The sequence below is a fragment of the Orcinus orca genome, chromosome 2 (genome assembly GCF_937001465.1).
Source record: "Orcinus orca chromosome 2, mOrcOrc1.1, whole genome shotgun sequence".
Taxonomy (NCBI): Eukaryota; Metazoa; Chordata; class Mammalia; order Artiodactyla; family Delphinidae; genus Orcinus; species Orcinus orca.
Genome location: NC_064560.1, coordinates 80235098 through 80255748, shown reverse-complemented (window position 1 = coordinate 80255748; position 20651 = coordinate 80235098).

The window sequence follows — 20651 nt, the reverse complement described above, 5'->3', positions numbered from 1 at the left end:
CACCTCCAGGACCACTGAATGCTGCTTCCCAGTGCGTGACAAGCGGCCACCTGAACCTCTTGTTTCAGAGTCAGCAAGTTTGGTAAGTCTGCCTTCCTGGCCCCTGGGGGCCTCAGTACCCTCATTCAGGCAATGATTTCCCCCTCCCCTTGTCCCTTTTCCCTCACCACTTTCCCTTTCCCCTTTGTTCCTTTCCCTCTCCTGAAATCTCTCTACTTCTCTCTCTGTCCTCTCTTCTGTCCTCTATTACTTCCGTCCTTTCCTTCCAAGAGAGTGGACGTCAGGCAGCTACAGCATCATTCCTCTCAGCTTGTGAGACCTCCTCCCTCTGGCTGACAATGGCTCACCTTGACGGGTGACAAGCAAAGGTTTGAGAGGCTCGCCTCACAGCTCACACCTTGGTCCAGTGGTTTCTCCCTGACCGGAGATTTTTGAGAGTGATAGAGGTTCAAACCTCATATCGTGTAGTGGCTGGAAGTCTGATGGTCCCAATATTCTCACCTTTCTTTTCCTGCCACCAAGAGAACTCCCACTGGGAATGGACTGAAGCGGCAGATTTCTATATACTAGTGTATGTATGAGTGAGAGTCACACCTGTGGGTTGGGGACCCACAGACGACATACAACTGGCTGCTTTCCAGGCTTGACTGCCCCGGTGGCCAGTGGATAGGGTGTTCCCTCCTTCACTGGCCCTTTGTGGAAGCGCACAGGTTGGTGCCTGAATAGACACCTGCAGGGGGTGGGTTGAAACTGAAATCTCCCTCTTTCTGTCTCTTTCTCTTTTTCAGTCTTTCCTCTCTCCCCTCCCTTGATCCTTACACCTGCATTCCCGTCCCCTTTATTTTGAAAACTTCTTGTTTGTGTCTTTAAATTTTGTGATTTGTATCTTTGTTCGTGATGTAGTTTTGTCTGTCCAACTGCTCCTGCAACTCTCTACTGATATTGTGGGCATGGTGGAACACTTTAGCCTTGAAATACAAACCCAGCCCACATTGCCTGAGACTCCAGCCTTGGGTTACTTAGTGGGATTTTAAAGAACAGAAAGAAAAGACAAGAGCTTGCGTTTTTCCTTCCTCTGCTCTTGCAATGCACTATTCTGCCAGGGCTCTCAGGAACTACCTGACTCATCTGTAGTCCCCCAACTGAGGGAAAAAAGGGCCATTTTAAATTCAAGCAGGAAAACTATGAGATCTCTGGTTCTGTAGAAATTGGTTTGTCTGGTTTAAACTTGTGGGTTTTATTAATACAGACCTGTCTTTAGAGTCATCAACGCTAAGTGCAATACTTTCACTGTATCTAGGGTTACTAGAAGTCAATAAGTGCATATTGTTTCTGTTATTAAATCTGTCAACAGGGAAAATAACCTGATATGATTAAATTTTTAAGTAAATGTAACTGGGATAAGAACTTTCTGGTAAACTCTATAGGAATAATTATGTTTTGGAAACTTCCATCTAAAACAGTCTCTCCAAGTTTTGGTAAATCTGAAACTAAGTTAAATGGTAGGAATTAATTAAATATCCAGGCCATTTCAAATAAGATAAAATATTGGATCCTTAATTGCTAAACAGGTCTAAATTTATCTACTCTTGTCTTCTTGTGAGAGAGAAACTAAAGCTGTTTGGTGCCGCCTTGAGATGTTCTCTACCAATCTACAGAATGCTACTGTAAAAGACAGTTCATGGTTCCTTAAGCAAAGTAGGATGTGTGTTTTCAGAAAAGAAGGTATGAGGAATGGAAATATACTTTGTTAAAGGGAAAAGTGTGATTTTGTCCTAGAGCTGGCTATTTCTGAATGGGGAAAGAATAAAGGACAAAGTATGGCTACAGAAAGTTGCAGAATGCTTGTGGAAGAGGAACATTGAGAAAAGAATTTTGTATGTGGTCAGGATTTTCTAAGGTTGGATTAAATTTAATTAGGTAAATGGATTTTATTAAGCGTAGGCTGGTGCAAGACTGGATTTGGTTTCTCTCTCTCATAAGAGAACAAAGTTGTCCTGGAATGCTGCTTTTGATAACAGATCCTGTGATTTCTTGTGCCTTTAAGTGATGTATATTTACATTTGACTTTTTTCCCCCACCTTATCTCAAGGAATAAATATTGTTTCACAGCAAACTATGATCCTATCTGACTGGGTGTTTTTAAATTTTTAAACTTTTTGACAGACTTCCCAAATATCAAATTCCAATTGAAATTCTCTTGACTTCCAGTTAACTTTGGGGTGCTTCAAAGGGCCCCTGGAACATCCCAAAGAGAGATCGTAAACTAACTGGGTTAATCTGTGAGGAGAGGCTTGTCAGGTTGTCTCTAAACGCTGACACGTTTAGGGATGAATTTATCAGGCTGGGGTTGACATTCTCACCTGTCAGGCCGTCATGGTTATTCTGGCCCACTGTTGCACCCTGGATGAAAAGGAACATATACTAAGAAAGGACAGAGAACACACAGATGGCCTACTGGCCACCAATCCACACCACCAAATTTATCAGGTGGATGGGGATACAATCCCAGAACATGATCCACACTGGGACTATGAAGATCGTGTAGGCCAGGTTAGGATGAAACATTGTATTACTTGTGTATCAGAAGGAATGAAAAGGTGTAAGGTGAAGGCTGTAAGTTATGATAAGGTCTGAGAGGTTACACAGGAAAAAAGGTGAAAACCCTTCAGTCTTCCTGAGCCTGGTGAAAGAGGCATTCAGGAAGTATACCAATACAGACCCTGAGTCCTCAGAAGGAAGGACATTCTTGGCCATACATTTTGTCACCCAGGCTACTCCTGATGCCGGAGAAAATTACCAAAGCTTGAGGCTGGGCCCCAAACCCCATTGTAAACCTTGGTAGAGGAGGCCTTCAAGGTCTATAACAACCGAGACTTAATGGAGGAGGCCAATAACGGTAAGAGGCTAATAAAGAAAATGCAGCTTTAGGCTGCTCTGATCCACGCACCACCTCGGGGGGACCCTGGAGGGCTGAGAAGGCTGGACAGACCACCAAGAAGCTGCCTGGGCCCGAACCAGTGTGCTTTTTGTCGGAAAGGGGGGCACTGGGAGGGGGAATGTCCTGAGCGCCCTCTAGTGGGATGCCCGAGGGGCAACACTGACCGGCCCCAGTTCCTTGTGAATCTCTCAGATGCAAGATTCCCACACACCGAATGACTGGCCCCGAGCAACTGCCCTGCTCTGGATCCCACTCAATCCATCCTCATTACTCCCACAGAGCCTTGGGTCACCCTCTGTGTGGCAGGTAGGAGAACTGAATTTCTTGAAGACAGTGGAGCTGTCTGCTCTGTTCTGGCTTGGCCGGCTGGCTCTCTCTCCATGACTCTACTGTGATGGGAGTTGATGGACAGCCAAAAGTAAGGCGATTTATGTCTCCCCTTGCCTGCAGAGTGGAGTCCATTGTTATTACTCCTTTCTATATATGTCAGAATGTCCTGTCCCTCTCCTCGGGAGAGATTTGCTCAATGAGTTAGGACCTAGTCTATTCTTAGGACAGGGTGAAGTCCAAGGAGGTAAAGAATCCAAACAGAGAATGCCATCTATTATGAGCCCCAGATGACCCACGTGTTGGGCATCAAAATATTCCCCAAGACCTCCCCCAAGAAATTAGAGAACAAGTAGATCCTGCAGTTTGGAATACCTTGGTGCCAGGAAAAGCAAACTGTGTTCCCCTGATAAAAATAAGGTTAACGCCTGGGGAAAAATACGCCTGGAAGAGAAAATATCCTTTAAAACCTGAGGACCTGAGGGGAATCCAACCACTGCTCAGCAAATTCCTAAAACACGGACTCATTAGGCCCTGCCAATCCCCATGCAACACTCAATCTTCCCCACTCAGAAGCCTAACAGAGAGTGTTGGTTTGTGCAAGACTTATGAGCAGTGAATAAGGCTGCCTCACCCAAGTGCCAGGGATTGCTCAGCATTTCTCTGTTTTGGACCTCACAGATACATTTTTTCTGTATTCCCCTACATCCAGACTTTCAATATCTTTTTTCCTTTGAATTGGATGGACACTGACACCCTAGAGGCTACCCAGTATACCTGGACAGTGCTTCCACAGGGTTTTCAGGACAGCCCCCATCTTTTTGGAAACATGTTAGCAAGAGAACTGAGGGATCTGAGCCTTGAGAAGGGAACCCTGTTACAATATGTTGATGACTTATTGGTAAGTAGTGAGACCAAACAAGATTCAGATCACAATACTCTTAGGGTCCTAAATTTTCTGGCAAAAAGGGGATATAAAATCTCTCCAACCAAGGCTCAGATCTTACAGCAACAGGTTCAATATTTAGGATTTGTTTTGAGCCCAGGGACATGAGCCCTGGCCATAGATCCGAAAACAGCAATGTGTGCATTACCATCTCCAACCACAAAGAGACAACTCAGAGGCTTCCTTGGGATGGCTGGGTTCTGTTGTATCTGGATTCCAACTTATGGCCTTATAGAAAAAACCCTATATGAGGCTCTAAAGGGAGGAGAAAGGGAACCCCTTCAATGGAATGAGAACCACCGTCAGGCCTTTGAGACTCTAAAGACTGAGTTGAATAGAGTTCCAGCACTGGGGCTTCCAAATTTGGACAAGCTCTTTACCCTATATGTTCGTGAGACATCAGGGACAGCACTAGGAATCTGACCCAAAAGTTGGGACCAGATCAGAGACCAGTGGCTTACTTTTCAAAACAACTAACAAAAAGGAGCAGAACAATAACAAAGAATAAGACAATAAAATAAAATTTTAAAAGAATAAAAATTAAATAAAATTAGAAAAAAAAGGTCATAAAAGGCCTTGGTGGGGTGGCGGGGGGCGTGGTGGGCAGGGCTCAGGCTCAGGACTCTCAGGGCTGGAAGGGGCCCCAGAGGGCTGAGGTTCAGGCCCAGGACCCCAGCAGGTTTGCCGAGGCCCAAGCCGGTTGGGGAGATGCTAGCTGTGTTCCCCTCTGATCTCCCGATCCCCCAAAGGTCTCTCTCCATCCCCACCGATCCCCACATCGTGGTTGGGCCCCTCCGCGTGTGGGAACCCCTCTCCTCCCCACCGCTGCCCCACAGGGAGGGGTGCCTGGTCCCATCATGCCTCAACCTTTCCTGCCCCCCTTCTTCCCCTCCACATCCTAGCCAGTCGTGCTGGAATTCCTTCCATCCCTTTAGGTGTCCGAGGTCCCCCATCAATGCCTGGTAGGTGCCCTAGTTGTGATAAGATGCAAACTCCTTCTACTCCATCGTCTTCTGACTCATTGGCCCTGGGGTGGCCAAGCTGCCTGTGGGCAGTAGCAGCCATAGCCCTATTGGTTAGTGAGGCTTCCAAGCTCACCCTGGGACAACACTTAGATGTTAACCCCTCATCAGGTATAATCTGTGCCGGAAGTCAAAGGACATCACTGCTTGACTGGAGCAAGGTTAACAAGATATCAGGCCCTCCTAATGGGTATCCCTGACATTCCCTTAAAGGTATGCCTAACCCTGAACCCGGCAACTCTGTTTCCAGCAGTCGAGAGTGGAGACTCAGTGCATATGTGTATTGAGACCATAGAGCAAACTTACTCCAGCAGGTCTGATCTTCTAGATGAGCCTCTTGACAGCCCTGAGGTCGAATGGTTTACTGATGGGAGCAGTTTTGTAGAAATGGGAACCCGAAAGGCGGGGTTTGCCATAGTTGGTCTAGATGAAGTTATAGAAGCCAAGGCCCTGCCACCCCAGATGTCAGCCCAGAAGTCTGAACTAATTGCGTTAATGAGAGTTTTGCAGTTAGGAAAGGGGAAGAAATTAAATATTTTTACTGACTCTAATTATGGGTTGCATGCGCTACAGGCTCAGGCTGCCATTTGGAAAGAAAGAGGAATGTTAACCACTAGAAATTCCCCATAAAACATAAAGATGTGATTCTGGCTCTTTTAGAAGCAGTGCAGCTTTCAACCCAGGTAGCAGTAATATACTGTAGAAGCCATCAGAGGGATGGATCTTTTGTGAGTGAGCCAAGGGAACAGCAAAGCTGATCAAATTGCAAAACAGGTATCATGATTGCAGGAACATGAACAAGTTATGGCTCTAGTAATTGCCCCCCCTGAACTCCCTAGTCTTCTCCAGTATTCCCCACAGGAACAAGAAAATGCAGAAAAATGGGGTATGAGAAGGGAAGCACAGGGTGTATAAAAAGGAGGATAAAGTTCTAATCCTACTGGCCCGACAGTGGAAACTCACTAAGAGTTTACATGATGCCGCCTATTATGGGAGGGATGTACTATGGGACTTGATGCAAAAGGCTTTTTCAGGGAAGGGGCTTAAAAGAACAGTAAAAACAAGTAACACTTGCCTGTGATCTGTGTGGCTGTAATAACCCACAGACCCATCCAATCCCTCCTTCGTTACTCAGGGCAATTCAATGCCAAGGGACATATCCCAGGGGAAGACTGGCAGTTAGATTTCACGCAAATGCCCCCATGATCAGGATATAAATATCTTCTGGTGTTTGTCGATACTTTCATAGGATGAGTTGAAGCCTTCCACACCTGATCTACAAAGGCTATGGAAGTCTGCAAGTCCCTTTTTAAAGAAATAATTATTCAGTGTGGACTTCCAAAGTCCCTCCAGAGCGATAACGGACACTTTATAGCCAAAATCACACAGCAGCTCACAACAGCCGTAGGAATAGGCTACAAGCTACACACCTCTTGACACCCCCAGTCTTCAGGGAAGGTGGAGAAAATGAACCATACTTTAGAGAAAACCTTAGCAAAGCTCTGCCAAAAAACTCATGAACCCTGGACCAACTTGTACTCCTAGGGTCTGTGTAGTCCCCAGGAGTGGTCTGAGACTTAGCCCATTTGAAATGATATGGGAGGCCTTTTCTTACTACTACATTGTACTGGATGGAGGTGAACCAGGGCTTGAGATATATTACTAATCTAGGACAAGTTCAGAAGGCACCCAGGACTATGCCCACAAAACACTGTCACCTCCCACTAAAAATACAGAGGAAGGAGCAGTCCCTTCACAAATAAACCCCAGGGACCAAGTTCTTAAAACCTGGAAAGTTGGATCCCTGAAGACCAACTATTGCCAAAATGGAAGGTCCCCTATAAAGTAATTTTAACCACCTCCACTGCTGTCAAACTCAAGGGACATCTTCTTGGGTACATTTGTCCACACTAAAGCTTTTACCTCCAGAAGCCCCACAGGTCACAACAGAAGAACAATACACCTGTGAGCCAGTGGAAGATCTGAGATATCTATTCAAAAGACAGGCACCATCAACAAATAAGTAAAATGATGTAGTGGGTTGGCCCTCATTCGAAGCCTTAATGGGACTTGGCACCTCTCTTGTTTCCTTGGTTGATGTGGTTCTTGACAACTGTCTGGCTGTTGATTACCTTCCGGCAGAACAAGGTAGAGTTTGTGCGACAAGTAATACTTACTGCTGCACTTGGATCAATGCAACAGGATATGTAAAATTAATATTAAGGAAACATACACCCGGGCAGAGTGGCTTCATAAGTTTGGCAGGGGCGATGTCGCCTCCCTTGTCTGGTCAACAGTTAAGGAAGCCCAAAGTTAACCTTGTTCCTTCCCTTTCCAGGCCCTTTAGTGGCTACTGTTCTTCTCATTTGTAGCCCTTGTTTGTTTACATGTTTTTTAAAATTATATTTATTTTTTGGCTGTGTTGGGTCTTTGCTGCTGCATGCGGGCTTTCTCTAGTTGTGGTGAGCAGTGGCTACTCTTCGTTGCAGTGCGCATGCTTCTCATTGTGGTGGCTTCTCTTGTTGCATAGCATGGGCTCTAGTCCCCTGGGCTTCAATAGTTGTGGTGTGTGGGCTCAGTAGTTGTGGCTCACAGGCTCTAGAATGCAGGCTCAGTAGTTGGGGTGCATGGGCTTAGTTGCTCTGCAGCATGTGGGGTCTTCCCGGACCAGGGCTTGAACCCATGACCCCTGTATTGCCAGGCGGATTCTTAACGACGGCACCACCAAAGAAGTCCCTGCCCTTGTTGTTTAACCTTTTGGGTAAGTTTGTGTCTTTAGGCTCCAACAGTTTGAAGTAAGGCTTATGATGACTCAAGGAATTCAGCCCATTCCAGCAGAAAGTGGCCCAGGTCCCTATAGGTCCTTGGAACAGTCAGAGAGGGACTTCTATACCTCTAGGGTAGGCTACGGTCTGCAACCCCTGTCCAGCAGGAAGAAGTTTCAGAAGAAGAGAGCTTCGGCCCATTACCCCTTAAGAATAGGGCATCTAGTCTCTCAGGGGGCAATGAGACAGGCTGCGACCTGGGACCCTTTGCTACTGTGCTGCAATGCTTGCACCTGGAGACACCTCTCCTCAAGCAACAAAATACAAGGAAACTATATGGGACACAAAACAAGTGCATGCTTGTGCAGTTAGGGCAAATTCTAGACAAAAGAGACTAAAAATCTCAATTGCCACTTTGAAGAGCCTGGAGCAAAAGCAGGGGGTCAGGAGCAACAGCAGGGTACTGCACATGCTCCCTGCACACACCCCACCAATGGGATGGCACACCACCTGAGCCACCCCTCCGGCACAACTCCTGGTCACACCTCTACCTTCACTCCTTATAAGGAGCCAGCTCACACACCCTCAGGGAGGGAGCAAGCAAGGAAATCTGTTGTTTCTTCTCTCTCCTCCATGATGCAGCAGGGGCCCCAGTAAAGCCTTGCCTAAATTTCTTGTCTGGCCTCTGATCACTTTCTATTGATTAAGGAGCCCAAGAACCCTGGTCAGTAACACCTCCAGCTGCATAACATTGGCAAGGAGACCCAGGTGCCACTTGTATATGGTGGGCAGGTCCAGCCAACACCTTTCTCCACAGGGGTTACCTAGAATACATGGATAAACTAAAGTTCTGCCCAAAATAATATTACAGAAGTACTGACACCCAAGAGGTGATAGGCCCTTGGGATAAACCTCTGCCAAATACAGGCTGCAGCTAGAAATATACCATATAACTGAGCACAACCTTATGAGGCCTTCTGGGTGTGGACCGCCCCCACTTGCCTCTTGTTTGTAGAAAAGCTTTAGTCTTCCAGGCCTCCCTTGAGTCATAAAAACCTGTCTCAAGATTTAATGACTGCAAGAACGTGAACATGTAGTAACAAAAGATAGCAGTTGGGTCAGGAGAACTGGTAACAATTTAAACAATAGATCACCCACATAGCAGAGTCACATAAACTTTAGTTCCTCCATGAAGGACATGGATAACAGTGTCTGATGCACAGTCCTTAGCTGTTTTGCAGATACTAAAACCTGCACCAGAAGGAAGAAGCTAACTGCATCATGACCATGAGCATGTAGCCCCCAGACCAGCTGGAGCCTGAGTATTGATGATGTTAACCCCTGTGACACCACACTTTTACCTCACCATCAGACAGAGAATTGTGCATGAGCTGATCACAGACCCTGCAGCTCTCTCCCTCACTCTATCTTTAAAAACCCTCCCCTGAAACTCATCAGGGAGTTTGGGTCTTTTGAGCATGAGACACCCACACTCCTTCCTTGGCTCCTGCAATAAACCCTGCACTTTCCTTCACCACAACCTGATGTCAGTAGATTGGCATTGCTGTGCACTGGTGAACTGACCCAAGTTTGGTTCGGTAACAACCAGAATGCCCAGACCTAGAAAGTGCGGCTAAGTGGCCTGTCACGCAGATTGCCCTAAGGTGAGCCCCTACCTGAGCTGCATATGGCCCCCAGAGTTTAGCCAATCAGCAGTGTTCATTTTGAATATTCTGACACCCAGAAAATTTAGGAAAGGAGAGATGCAGCTACTACCAGCAGACACAGCATCAAGGCTAAAGCTCACCCACAAGTGGAAGTTTTGCCCCAAGCCATTTTTTCAGTGGTCTGGAACCCATAATAACCCAAGAGCACATCCTCCTACAAAGCTGCCCATATATCAGCCATAATGGCCTAGACATGCTGTCTGTAATGCCAATTGTTTGATAAGTTTTAAAGATTACTTTAATGGTGGGACACAACACAATGACTCTAAGATAGATAAAAGACAGAACTTTTTAATAACTTGCAGTCCCAAACAAGAGAAGGCTGCCAGGCAGGGTTAAATGAGAGGTTGCACCTGGGACAGGGTAACAGCAAGTTGAAGCTCTAGGGGGCAGCTTGTACACGGCAAGTGGGCTGTCCTTAGCTAGGTGTTGTGGGCTCCCTGTGGATTGGCTAATTTAAATAAGTTATCAGACATAAAGGCATAAGAGTATCCCTAGTTGTCTAATACCTGAACCTGGGGCAATTTTAACTGCTGCATAGTGCTTTGAGTATGAGATACCAAGGGAAGTGATTGATGTGTGGACATAATAAGCTGTTCAGGAAGGGGAACTACCAGCCTCCAGCCAGGACCTCAAATTTCAGTCGACAGCATTTAAAAAAAGGATATGAGGGCAGCATTCTGTTGTAGCCAACTGGAAGATAGAGGAGGAACTTTCATTCAAAATTTTGTTTGGATTTCCAGACTGATAATGACACACACATTCAAAGAGGGTACAAACATGTTTATTACTCACATAATGGAGGCTTTCTGGGGAGGGCAGAGCAGCTCCCAGGCAGGTCCAACACAGCTTGAAGAAAAAGGGAAGGAGACTGGCTTGGGGTTTGTATGATGGTTAGGGGTGGGGCTGAGATGAGGATTCCCATGCATGGATTGAACTTTCCACCTGCTCTAAAGTAAGGAGCACCTAGACTTTCTTACCATCTTGCCCAGTTGTGAGGCAGAAATAGAAGAAGGAGAAGTTGGATTAAAAGCTGTCAAAAGCCAAATACCAAAACAAATAGTGTTTTATAGACACATAGCTTGAACCACAGAATTTGGCTCGAGTATGTTGGAGTATATACATCTACTTTTAGTCCAAAGTTAAATAATTATCTCTCTTTTAAGGTATTTCAGACCTATAGCAACTACAGCTAAGTATCGTAGCCTTCTACCAGTTTTTCACCTGTTTCCTCCACCCCCCCAAAATAGTTGAGAGATCGAGAAGACATAGGGATTGTACAACGGGAAGCAGGGCTTTCAGGAGGATAAGTTTTTAAAGGCTTAACGCACTTTTGAAATTGCATTTGTCACTACACTTAGGCAAACTTAATGTTGTCCAGAATAAATATTATATTTTTACAGCTTTGATTATTACTGTTTTGTCCTTGTCAAGAGTTGAGCTTGTAAAAAATTAAGAAACAGACACCTGCATTAAATAGAGCCAGGAGACCAGCAGGGGGCGCTCGCACACCCTCCAACAGCAGCAGAGCCCTACAGGAGGAAGAAAGATCCTCTTCCTTCCTGACGAGGACCCAGCCAATAAGAAGCCATGGCCTCTTTGTTTACAACAGTTCGTCCCAACATCCTTTTCCCCTCATAAAGGAGTTCTACTTCCCTTGCTATGCAGGAGCTTTCAGGTACCTCCCCAAGTATGCAGACCTCAAATTGCAATTCTCTGCTGACCCTGAATAATCCCATCTTTGCTGGAGAAATATATGCAGTCTATTCGTCTTAGGTCAACACACTTCACAGTATTGCTGCCTTGAATCCATTTTGTTTGGCAAACTGACCTGCAGGGACCTTAGCTGACATTAGCCCCTCATGCAAGCACATGTCCTAGACAGCTGCCCACAGAGTCACAAGTGAATAAGTTCCTAATATGACTCCCCCAACAGCCCTTCTGATCAACACCCCCCGTGGCCTTCCAGGGCCTTCCCTTTTCGTTCCCCTTAGATAAGACCCCAAAGAAACTCACCAGACGCCGCTCTTCTGGCTTGAATTGACCAATCCAGCCTTGGTCCAGGAACCCCAAAGCACTACACCCATGACCCTAATAAAGGCATGCGCTCCAGGTCCTGTCTCTCTCTCTCTGCATTCACCTTGATGTCCCCAGTGGGCCCTCCAGGTGTACTGTGTCCTTCCTCCAGAGCCTCTGAGTAATTACTTCACTATTTCAATTTCTCTTGGGGTCTGTTGTTGAACTGCAACTCACCAGCCATCTGGCACCCTGCCCCACTTAACAAATGTTAATTTAACAAAGTCATAACAACAGGCATCATGAGCAGGAACGTGGAGTTGCCCCTTAGCTCTCGTGGGTAATTCTCCCTGGGGGAGGCCCACCACTTGCTGGCATTTGTGCTGCAGTGTACCACCTACAAAGATGCTTCCTAACCTATAGTGCTAACTCTGAAGGGGACAACCAGAGTTTTCACAAACCTCAGAGCAATGCTCATCCGAGCTGATTTGGGTTTCTGTGGACATGTCTTCTACCCATCAGTGCCCCACAGATGGTGAATTCCCCTGGAGGGTGTTAGACTTCAGGTATAACTGTTAGGAAAACTGGCTAAGATTTTCATTAGTTAAAGGCTGGGACATACAGGTGACAACCCCTGTCCAAGCGTGCACTACCAGATAAAGGAGGGGACTCCCTTACAAAAAGGAGACTCCCTTCCTCTGTATTTTCAGGACTCCAGTAGTAATGAGTACAATTAGGGCACCCTGGCTCAGGAAAGCATGGAGCCTCAGGAAGGCAGGTACACCCAAGGCCTCTGGTCCCTCTCTTGCTACAAACATTGCTGCTGTTGCACCTCCTCCCCCAATCCTGTGGGATATTGTGGGCCACGGCAACACATGGTGGCAAAAGATACAATGGTCCTACATAAACAGCCTGAACACCTAGTGCCTTCCCTGCCTAAAATACCCAGGAAGTTAGCAAGCTCCTCACTAACTATAAAATGCCCATAGAATCAGGCTGGACATAGCTCAGTGCCCTGGTGAACTGGTATGCCAAAGCATTGTTTCTATGCCCTCAGAGTGTAGGGTCCAGTCCCAGTGATCCTGCCACCATCATACATGAGGGCGTGAGGGCCAACCCTATCCCTGTGAGGCTGATTGTGACACCCTGGAGAGGAAAGCAGATACCTATAATTCAGCTTCTGAGGACATCCATCTTCCCAGTAATAACCCATAAGGTCAGAGCAGTGGGGGATTTGAAACTGAAACTTGAAATTTCATGCATGTCGGGATTCAAAATATTTTTAAAGATTTTGTACAACAGGAGGAATAAAAAGGGACCAACTGACTGTTAAGAGTATTTAAATTTCTGTGACCTACTACTTACCATCACAGAAATAAGACAACTAGCTGGTATTACCAAAGACCTGAAAATTCATAACCTTTTAAAAGAACCCTAGGATCTAGCAGCCAAAACCTGCAGAGAAAGTATAAAAGCTGCCTGATTTGGCCACTTCTAAGGTTTCCATTTCTATGGGACCTCCATGTGCATGAATTTAAATTTGTTTCTTTTTCTCCTGTTAATCTGTCTTGTGTCAATTGGATTAGTCCAGCCACAACAACTCAAGTGGGAAAGAGGGGGAGATTTTCCCCCTCCCCAGTGGTTGGTGAGTCAGCCAGGGGGCTGGCTGGACCTGCTTCCCACTCTGAGGCTGCTGCAGCTGAGAGATCCTGGGACATGTGACAAAGGCCAGCAGAAGGTAAGATTTCTTACATGTCAGCCTCCTGATCTCTGACCCCAAGGTCTCTTTCAAAGGGAAGTGGTGAGAGTGCCTTTTTTCTCTCTCTCTCTCACTCAGTTTAGATTAGCAGGAGAAAATAATTGTGGAACTAAGTTCCTTGGACTTAGCAACACTTGTGGATTCTTCTCTCAAAGATGGTCACTGTTGCATGTGTGTATGTGTGTGTGTGTGTGTGTGTGTGTGTGTCTGTTTGCCTGTCTATTGCGTTGTTTGTCATAAGGAGGAAGAAACAGGGAAGAATGCAGACAGAGTCCCTATCAGCCTGCTCTCTGAGCCAGCCTCACAGGCTGGTGAGTTAACCATTCTCACCAGACCAGTGTTTCTTCAGTCAAATTCAGCTGTGGGTTCTCTATGTAAAACGGGAGGAGGTTTTTGTCTTCCATATTTTTCTATGTCCCTAGAGCTTGGCCTTGTGTCCAGTGGGAATATTCTCTGTGGTCTCTGACATCTGAAAGGTGCATCTGGTGGCCAGTTGTATAGACTGGGATTCTGAGACACAAAGTCACAAGCAGCACTCTCTTGGTCTGGCTGTGCCAGCTCCCAGGGGAGTTTTTCTTAAGGGGTACCAGTCCACAAGGGGCCTTTTTCATATCTACCTCTGTTGCTTGTTAATGCTGGACAAATTCCATTCCAGTAGCATCTGCCCAGTGCATTGATTAGCATATTTACAGCAAGAGGTGCCCCACATTATTTGTGGGACGCTGGAGACACCTTTTTCACTACACCATTCTTACTGCCAGTAGCAAGGAAGAGCTTTCACCTTCTTAGACTATATCTGGGAGTAAAATTTCTTGATCTTGTGAGGGATATATACTCTCTTGTGAGATGCCTCTAACATCTTTGGGTAAACCAAAAAATGCTTATTGGTTTGAGTAACCTTTTAAAATTAATATAAGATCCTACTTATCAATGGCCAGGCAATAGATACTTAAAATTGGCTGTATTTCAAAGGGAAAAAAAATTGAGAGTGTTCATCATAAGCAGCTGTCATACTGGTACCTATGGGAGGATCAAATTGAAAAGAAAACAATTATAATGACCAGCCTTAAGGATCTCCTTATGACAATGAAAGGATAGAAATTAGTCTTAAAGCAAAATCCAACATCAATTCTCCTTTTCAAAAATTGATCTTTCTTCTCAGCAATTCCCCAGGTCCTCTTACAAATAATCAGGAAATAAATCAGCTGGAGTACAATATTTAAGGGCTTAAAGGAACAACTCTCTTTGTCTTGCAAATTCCTACAAAACTACAAGTACAACTCTAGAAACAAGTCAAGGCCCACCTATCTTTACCATCCTAAGACCTCACCTATTCCTCTCAAAATTGCTTGTTAGATAGTCTTAAAGATCAGGATACTGGAGCAAAGTTGCCCTGTGCTTCAAAACTATTTTACTAATAATTATCCTAAGACTTATAATAGACAAATATACTCTAAAACTCCCAGGAGAAAACTTACATTTTTATTTATTGTCCTTTAAGATATAAATCTTATCATGCCTCGGAGAGGACCCAGGTGGCAGACTAGGAGGATATGGAACTCACCTCCCCGCACAAACACATCAACATTCATCTACCTATGGAACAACTCTCACAGAAAACCAACGGGAAACTGGCAGAAGGTCTCTTATATAAACAAAGGTGCAAGAAAGATCCCCAGGTAACCAGGTAGGATGGGGGAAAAAAGCATCAGGATGGGTCCGGTGCCCCTGGGAGGGATCTGTGAAGGAGGGAAGGTCCACAGGTGCAGGACTTCAACCTGAGGAGCTCACTTGCCTGATGGGAGATTCACTGGGACGGACAGAGGGGCTGGAGGGGCCTGGACTCTGCTGTCAAGGAGGGCACGTGTGCAGGCTTGCTAGCAATCAGGTTGGAAGGAGACCTATGCTGATGACTGCCACCTCACCACACTTCCCAGCCCCAAATCCACACCCAGTGGGGCTGCTAGCAGCAGCTAGGAGCTGAATATTGAGCAGACAGGCCCTGGAGAAGACATGATCAAGCTCCACAGAGACAGCCTGGAGGGCCTTGGGTGTGGTCTTGGCTGAAACTTAGAGCCCACTGTCAGTATGTGCATAGTGGGAGCGGGTCCAGCAGGGGTGGACTTTGTTGGTGTGCACACCAGGTGGCACCACAGAAATGCATGCCTTGGGAAGACAGCCCCTGGGGAGGAGTATGCAGTGGTTCATTTCCCAGTGGGAGCTCTCCCATTCCAGCCGACCCACACCGCAGCTTGAAGCTAGACCTAGGGTGGACAGGTCCTGGGAAAGCCCTGCCACATAGGCAGCCCAGGTCCCAGGCTGTAGCAGCACAGCCACCTCAATTTCTGCAGCCACAGTACCACAGCCCCAAGCAGCAGCCTAGCACCAGGTCTGGGACAAACACAACAGAGAAAGGGACATGATCTTGGCCTTTTTCTAGGCAGAACCATGGATGCCTGCACAGGTGGCACTTAGGTCCTCTTGACCACTTGGTCCTCACTTGCTTCAGCAATCACCTCCTTGGGGACAGAGCACACACTTAAGGGCAATGGAGCCTTATGAAACCTGACCCTCAGGGCATCTACTCTAACAACTGGGGAACAGAACCTGCCCCCAACAGGGCTGTGACAGCCATGGAGCAAATAGGAGGCCCTGCTCAATAACCAGTGCAGGCTCTGGGAAGCACAACACTAACCTCCTATCAAGGGGATAATGGACAGAACACTCAGAAAAGATGTGGCTGGCATCCATACCAAAAACAGCTCTCACACCAAAAATACTGGATGCACACAGTCTGCACAGGGATGCTCCCACATAAAAGCACCTCTTCAAGACCACAATAGATAACTGTTTCTCCTAAATTCATAGAGACAGAAAAACTTAAGTAAAATGAGAAAGCAAAGGAAGGGCTCCCAATTGAAAGAGCAAGAGAAATCCCCTGAAAGAACAAATAATGAAATAGACCTCACCAGTCTACTAGACACTAAGTTGAAAAAGGAAGTAATAAAAATGCTAAAGGAATGAAAAAAGATTATCAACAGAAATACAGATCCTTGTAACAAGGAACTAGAAACTATAAAACAGAACCAATCAAAATTAGACAACTTAATTGCCAAGATACAAAACCAACCTAGAAGCAATGAATAGCAGACCGAAGAATGCAAAAGAATGAATAAGTGGTCTGGAAGAGAGAATAATGGAAATCACTCTATCAGAACAGCAGACAGAAAGAAAAATTTTTTTTTAAATGAAAGCTGCATAAGAGATCTATGGGATAATATAAAGCATGCCAACCTACATACAATAGGGGTTCCAGAAGAAGAGAGAGAGAAGGAGATAAAAATGTATTTAAAGAAATTATGTGGGACTTCCCTGGTGGCGCAGTAGTTAAGAATCTGCCTGCCAGTGCAGGGGACATGGGTTCAAGCCCCGGTCCACGAAGATCCCACAAGCCATGGAGCAACTAAGACCATGTGTCACAACTACTGAGACTGTGCTCTAGAGCCCACGAGCCACAACTACTAAGCCTGCATACCACAACTACTGAAGCCCGTGCACCTAGAGCCCGAGCTCCACAACAAGAGAAGCCACCACAATGAGAAGTCTGTGCACGACAATGAAGAGTAGCCTCCACTCACCACAACTAGAGAGAAAGCCTGTTCACAGCAATGAAGACCCAACACAGCCAAAAATAAATAAATAAATGTACTACAAAAAAAAAAAAAAGAAATTATGGCTGAAAAATTTCGTAAACCTAAAGAAAAAAACAGATATTCAGGTACAGGAAGCACAGAGGGTCCCAAACTAGATGAACCCAAACAGACCCATACCAAGACATCATAATTAAAATGGCAAAACTTAAAGATAAAGAGAGGATTCTAAAGGAGGCAAGAGAAAAACAAAGAGTCAGTTAAAAGGGAACCCCCATAAAGCTGATTTTTCTTCAGGTATTTTGCAGAACAGAAAGAGGTGGCATGATATATTCAAAGTCCTGAAAAGGAAAACCTGCAACCTAGGATACTCTACCCAGCAAGATTGTCATTTAAAATAGAAAAACAGATAAAGAATTTCTCAGACAAGCACAAACAAAGAGTATAGAAATACTAAACCTAAACATGCTACTAAAAATAAGTGGATCAATTATGAAGTCAAAGGGGAAATTGGAAAATACCTCGAGACAAATGACAATGAAAACACAACCTTGCAAAATCTATGTGATGTAGTTCTAAGAGGGAAGTTCATTGTGATACAGGCCCTCCTCAAGAAACAAGAAAAATCTCAAATAAATAACCTAAACTACTATCTTAAAGAATTAGAAAAAGAACAAATAAAATCCAAAGTCAGCAGAAGGAACTAATAAAGATCACAGAGGAAATAAATAGAGATTTAAAAAACAATAGAAAAGATCACTGAAACCAAGAGCTGGTTTTTTGAAAAGATAAACAAAATTGACAGACCTCTAGCCAGGCTCACCAAGAAGAAAAGAGAGAGGACCCAAATAAACAAAATAAGAAAGAAAGAGGAGAAGTAACAACTGATACCACAGAAATGCAAAAAATTGTAAGAGAATACTAAGAAGAGTTATATGCCAACAAATTGGGCAACTTAGAAGAAACGGACAAGTTTCTAAAAACTTACAGCCTGCAACAGTTGAGTCAAGAGAAAACAGATAATTTGAACAGACTTGTCACTAGAAGTGAAATAAAATCTGTAATTAAAAACAACAACAATGGCCAGAGGGAAGATGGCAGAAAGCAAGAAGAACTACAATCCTGCAGCGTGCAGAATGAAAACCACAGTCACAGAAAGAGAGACAAAACGAAAAGGCAGAGGACTATGTCCCAGATGAAGGAACAACATAAAACCCCAGAGAAACAATTAAATGAAGTGGAGATCGGCAACCTTCCAGAAAAAGAATTCAGAATAATGATAGTGAAGATGATCGAGGATCTTGGGAAAAGAATGGAGGCATAGAGACCTTCAATATAGCGAAGGAGTAAGATGTGGAGATCACCGTCCTCCCCACATATACATCAAAAGTACATCTACATGTGGAACAACTCCTACAGAACACCTACTGAATGCTGACAGAAGACCTCAGACTTCCTAAAAGGCAGGAAACCCACCATGTACCTGGGTAGGGCAAAAGAAAAAAGAGACAAAGGAATAGGGATGGGGCCTGCACCTCTGGGAGGGAGCTGTGAAGGACGAAAAGTTTTCACACACTAGGGAGTCCCTTCACTGGTGGGGATGGGGGGTGGTGGGGGGAAGCTTTGGAGCCATGGAGAAGAGCACAGCAACAGGGGTAAAAGTAGCAGAGGACAAAGAGGGGAGATTTCCGTACAAAGGATAGGTGCTGACCAGCACTCACCAACCTGAGAGGCTTGTCTGCTCACTCACTGGGGCAGATGGAGGCTGGGATCTGAGGCTTGGGCTTCAGAGGTGAGACCGCAGGGAGAGGACTGGGGTTGGCTATGTGAAGACAGCCTGAAGGGGGCTAGTGCACCACAGCTAGCCAGGAGGGAGTCCGGAAAAAAGTCTGGACCTGCCGGAGTGGCAAGAGACTATTGTTTTGAGATGTGTAAGAAGAGGTGATTCCCACTCCATGTGCCCACAGAAAGCAGAGCACCAACTAAGTGAGCTCCAGAGATGGGCACGAGCCAAGGATATCAGCTGACAGCCCAGAGACAGGCATGAACTGCTAATGCTGCCGCTGCTGACACCAAGAATCCTGTGTGCAAGCACAGGTCACTACCAACACCCACCCACCCACCCCGTGCAGCATGCCACTGCCAGGGTCCCATGATCCAGGGACAACTTCCCAGGGAGGACACACTGCATGCCTCAGGCTGTTGTAATGTCATGCTGGCCTCTACCACAACAGGCTTGCCCTACATGCCAATTATGATTACCATACCCCTCCCTCTCCCCAGCCTGAGTGAGAAAGAGAGACCTAATCAGCTGTTGCTTTAACCCCCTCCTGTCTGGGTGGGGAACAGAGACCTGAGGGTGGCCTACATGCAGAGGCAGGGCCAAAATGAAAGCTGAACCCCAGGAGCTATGTGAACAAAGAAGAGAAAAGGAAATTTCTCCGTGCAGCCTCAAGAGCAGCAGATAAAATCCCCACAATCAACTTAATAAACAGAGCATCTGTGTAATAGAATAGAAAACAAATGTCCCAAAATCGAGGCGGTGGACATTAGGGTCAACTGTAGAATTGGGGTTTGCTTTCTAGCTCTGATTTGGTTTTGGTTTTATGTTTATCTTAGTTTAATTTTCAGTGCTTGTTATCATTGGTGGATTTGTTTATTGCTTTGGATGTTCTCTTTCTTCCTTTTTATGTACTTTTATTTTTAAAACTTTATTATTATTTCTATTTTTTTTCCTTTTTTTCTCTTTTTGTGAGTGTGTATGTGTATGTTTCTTTTGTGATTTTGTCAGTTTAAGTTTGCTTTTACCATTTGGCCTATGGTTCAGTCTGTTGTATGTGTTGTTGTTTGTTTGTTCTCTTTTTATGAGTGTGTGTGTGTATGTTTCTTTGTGTCATTTTTTATGTTTAGTTTTGCTTTTACCATTTGGGTCTGGGGTTCTATCGATTCATTGTTCTATTTTATTTTTTTCTTCCGTTTTTTTCAAGCCAAGTGGCTGCAGTGTCTCGGTGATACAGCCAGGTGAGGGGCCTCAGTCTCCAAGGTGGGAGAGCTGAGTACAGGACATTGGACCAAGAGAGACCTCCCAGCCCTATGAAATATCAATCAGCAAGAGCTTTCTCAGATATCTACATCTCAACATGAAGACCCAGCTCCACCCAACAGCCAGCAAACTCCAGTGCTGGCCACCGCATGCCAAACAAACAGCGAGATATGAACAGAATCCCACCCATTAGCAGGAGGTCACCTAAGGTCATACAAAGTTGACAGACACTCCAAAACACACCACTGGACACGGCTCAGCCCACTAGAAGGACAAGATCCACACCCACCCACCAGAACACAGGCACCAGTCCCCTCCACCAGGAAGCCTACACAAGCCACTGAACCAATCTCAGCCACTGGGGGCAGACACCAAAATTAATGGGAACTACGAACCTGCAGCCTGTGAAAAAGAGACCACAAACACAGTAAGTTAAACAAAATGAGAAGACAGAG